The 4,249-nt window shown below is 40.5% G+C and overlaps 1 pseudogene; it reads left to right on the top strand.

Moving 5' to 3' along the window:
- The first annotated feature begins 360 nt into the window (after positions 1-360).
- On the top strand, positions 361-1,673 carry LOC100664873 (olfactory receptor 4D6-like; annotated as a pseudogene).
- Positions 1,674-4,249: the final 2,576 nt, after the last annotated feature.

The raw sequence follows: 4,249 nt of genomic DNA, 5'->3' as shown, positions 1-4,249 counted from the left end.
GTCAAAATAGATCACAGGTCATCCATCTCTCTCTAGTCATAATAAGGACAAAGGATCCTTGAGTGTGATGGTTCTTCCTATCAACTCAGGGTATTTCCAATAGGAAAGAAGAACCATAAGAATAAAGAATTTCCAGGACACAAAAGAGAAAGCTCTAAACCAGTTTTTCTGATCTGTCATGATAATTTGGATGTTTAGAAGGTCTTATAACAATACACACCTACTCCTCACTTATCAACTACCTCCTTATCCAACATTTCAAATTTACAACAATGGTAAAAAAAAAATCTACTATCCAACTATTTATGATATCTGTCTGGGAGTAACAAATGCCAAAGTGCAATGAGAGTAACACTAGCTGTGATGGTTAAGATTATTTGTCAACTTGGCTGGGACAATATTCTCAGTGGTTTGTAATGATGAAATAATGATGAATTTCATTATTATGTAATAATGAAAGTTGGCAGTTATGAAATGATGTAATTTGGCAATTATGCAATGATGTGATTTGGCTTTATGTAATGATATAGTCATCTTCCATTTTCTGATGTGATGCAGTCATCCTGTTTTCACATAATGCAGGTTTTTGAGTAAGGACCTGGTCTTCGTAATCTAACCAGGTTGATAACTGAGGAGTGGGTGTATAATAATTAATATTGCTACCTCATGACACCATATTCCTCTTAATTCTAACACCTCATCTCCCAAGGCACACCTGGAGGAGGGTCTTCACCACCATGGGCCAGGACAACTGCACCAATGTGAAGGAGTTTGTCTTCCTGGAACTCGCTTGCTTTCAGGAGCTAGAGTGTTTCTTGTTTGTGGCCCTCCTTGTTGTATACATAACAACTGTATTGAGCAGTGTCCTCATTGTGGTCACCATCACCTGTGAGTCCCACTTCCACACTCACATGTATTTTCTCCTGTTGAACAAATCAGTACTGGACTTTTTTTTTTTTTTCATCCATTACTATCCCCAAGTTCCTGGTGGATCTTTTATCAAAGAGAAAGACCATTCATTATCCTACAATGCCTGCATGGCACAGATTTTTTTTTTTTTTTTCATTTTGCTTGTGGAGTAGATATTTTTTCCTTCTCTGTAATGCCCTATGACAGATACCTTGCAATTGCCAAACCCCTCCACTATGTGACCATCATGAGAAGAGAGGTATGGGTAACCTTGGTGGTGGCTTCCTGGATGAGGGGTGGTCTGCATTCAATTGTCCAGATAATTCTCATGCTTCCAGTCCCCTTCTGTGGCCTCAGCATTCTGGATGTGATGTGCCCCAGGTAGTAAAACTGGCCTTTGCTCTGGAGCTTCTCCATGATCTCTAACAATAGACTAGTGACCCTGCTGTTGTTCCTCCTGCTCCTGGGGTCCTACACCTTTATTCTGGTGATGCTGCAATCCCATCTGGAGAGGGGCGGAACAAGGCCTTCTCCACCTGCACCTCCCACATCTGGTGGTGTCCCTCCACTTTGTGCCAAGCATTTACATCTGCTGCCAGCCCCTCATTACACTGCCTATGGACCTAGTCATATCCATCAATAACACAGTCATAACTCCCATGATGAACCCCATGATCTACACACTGAGGAACCAAGAGATGAAGTCAGCCATGAGGAGGTTACAAAGACAATTTGAGTCTTCTCAGAGCAATAAACTAGGATGAGAGAGTCAGATTGAGACTGGAAATCTAATTTTCTAAAACTTTTAGCCTAAGGTAAGAGACAGCTGGTTCTTTTCTTGTCATTCATTTCCCTGTATATCCTCAGGGCAACTGACCCTATTGTTATTGTTGTTAGCTAAGGTAGAGTCGACCCAGGGTCATGTGGGCCCCATGAACAACAGAAATGCTGCTTGGCCCCGCATTATTCCCATGATGGGTTGCACACCAGACTATTGTGATTTTTGGAAGTAGATCACAGATCTTTCTTCCTAGTCTGTCTTAGTCTTCTAGCTCCACTGAAACTTGTTCGGCATCACAGCCATTTATAAGCCTCCACTGACAGACCAGTGATAACTGCACATAAGGTGCATTAACAAGGAATCAAATCTGGGTCTCCCTCGTGGAAGGTGAGAATTCTACCACTGAACCATCAATGCCCCAGTTACTCAATTTTAAATGAATTATAATAACAAAAAGAGATGAGATTGAACATGAGCTATCAGGCTGCGGGACTGGGAAGAAGTATGAGGTATATGATTGAAATCAATAACCAAAATGCTAATTTGGCATAAGCTGTGACTACAATGTCAATGTTTTACCTCACTTTCATCATCCACAATATGGAAATAGCATTACTTATCCACAGGATTAGAAACCCTGGTGGCATAGTGGTTAAGAGCTATGGCTACTAACCAAAAGGTTGGTAGTTCGAATCCACCAGGCGCTCCTTGGAAACCCTATGGGGCAGTTCTACTCTGTCCTATGGGGTCACTGTGAGTCAGAATCAACTTGATGGAAACGGGTTTGGTTTTTAGTTTCATTAACAATATTTACATAAGAATGTTCTAAGGGACATAATTGTGAAGGGCAATAGTTGGCACTAAGCAAGCATTCAATCAATGTCCCCTGTTCTTTATCAATCTACTCCTAAATACATACACAGAATATAGATGTAGTTATATACATGCTTTCTCGGATGACTGTTATTTCCAGTCTATTATTAAAATCTCTTAATAATTTTATATTTTGACTGTAGAATCTTGAATATATTTCACCAAGTAGTGAAAAGACAGTGACATTTTAAGTTGTCTTAAGCCAGATAGACAGTTGGACAAATCTATACATAGACCCAGAATTTCCAATTTTCAGGTCCATTCTACGGATGTTCCTACTGAAATTAGTCTCAAAACTACTTGTAGAGTTTAGGGACCCATCTCCACAAAATTCATCATGACCATTTATTTTATGTGAATCTAATCTCCCTTCTTCCCTTTTCTCCCTTCTTTCCATTTCACTCCCGATGATTTTATGTTGTTGCTGTGCATTATTAAAAAACAAGAACAAACCAAACCTGTTGCCCCCAAGTCAATTCCAACTCATAGCGACTCTATAGGACAGAAAAGAACTGCCCCATAAGGTTTCCAAGGAGTGCCTGGTGGATTCAAACTGACGACTTTTTGGTTAGCAGCCATAGCTCTTAACCACTACCCCACCAGGATTTTCAAGTGGGACAAAATTATATAGTGTGAACACATAATTCAAATCAAGTCACTATAGCTCCCAAAAAAAAACTACTGAAAAATGCCTTTTTATGTACTCAAGGCCTATTTTATGTAACAGGAAAGAAATCAAAACCACACCTGGCTCAGGATCATTTAGTAATAGCCACCTATCAGCCCTCGATACCATTAAAAACTAGCCAAAACGTATGGAAACCTAGGAAATTGCAACACACTGAACAGTGTTTTGCAAGGCGCCAAATTGTTGTGCTGCATTAATATTTGGCTAAGAAGGTCTTAAGAGGTAGCACACCTCTATGATCCCCTCTGTGTCCTACAAGACAGAGACACTGGGCCAAAACTCTTCATTAAAATACAGTGTTCCTCAATCTTGTTAAATTATTGTCCCCCACTTCAAGGAGCCTTTTTAGATTTATTTTTCCTAATTGATCCTCCATAAAATTTTAATATCACAGGTATACTGTACATCTATGTATGTACTGTGGCCCTTTGAAGAGCTAGAAAACATTATAATATCTAAGTTTTTTTCACCTCACCCTGTAATGGATTGAATTGTGTCCCCTCAAAATATGTGTCAGCTTGGTTAGGCCATGTGTGGTTGTCCTCCATTTCGTGATTTTCCTACATGTTTTAAATCATAATGTCTGCCTGTGGTTAAAAAGATTAGGGTGGGATGTAACACTCTTGCTCAGGTCACCTGCCTGATCCAATGTAAAGGGAGCTTCCCTGGGGTGTGGCCTGTACCACCTTTTATCTCTCAAGAGATAAAGGGAAAGGAAAGCAAGTAGACAGCTGGAGACTTCACACCACCAAGAAAGCAGTGCCGGTAGCAGAGTGCATCCTTTGGACCTGAGGTTCCTGTGCTGAGGTACTCCCAGGCCAAGGGAAGACTGATGCATCACAAGGTCCTTCCTCCAGAGCTGACAGAGAGAAAAACCCTTCTCCTGGAGCTGACACCCTGAATTTGGACTTGTAGCTTAATAGACTGTGAGAGAAGAAATTTCTCTTTGTTAAAGCCATCCACACGTGATATTTCTGTTATAGAAGCACTAGATGACT

This window comes from Loxodonta africana, chromosome 7 (assembly GCF_030014295.1).
Source record: "Loxodonta africana isolate mLoxAfr1 chromosome 7, mLoxAfr1.hap2, whole genome shotgun sequence".
Lineage (NCBI taxonomy): Eukaryota > Metazoa > Chordata > Mammalia > Proboscidea > Elephantidae > Loxodonta > Loxodonta africana.
Note: the sequence above shows the minus strand (reverse complement) of the source record. Positions and strands in the feature narration are given on the sequence as shown.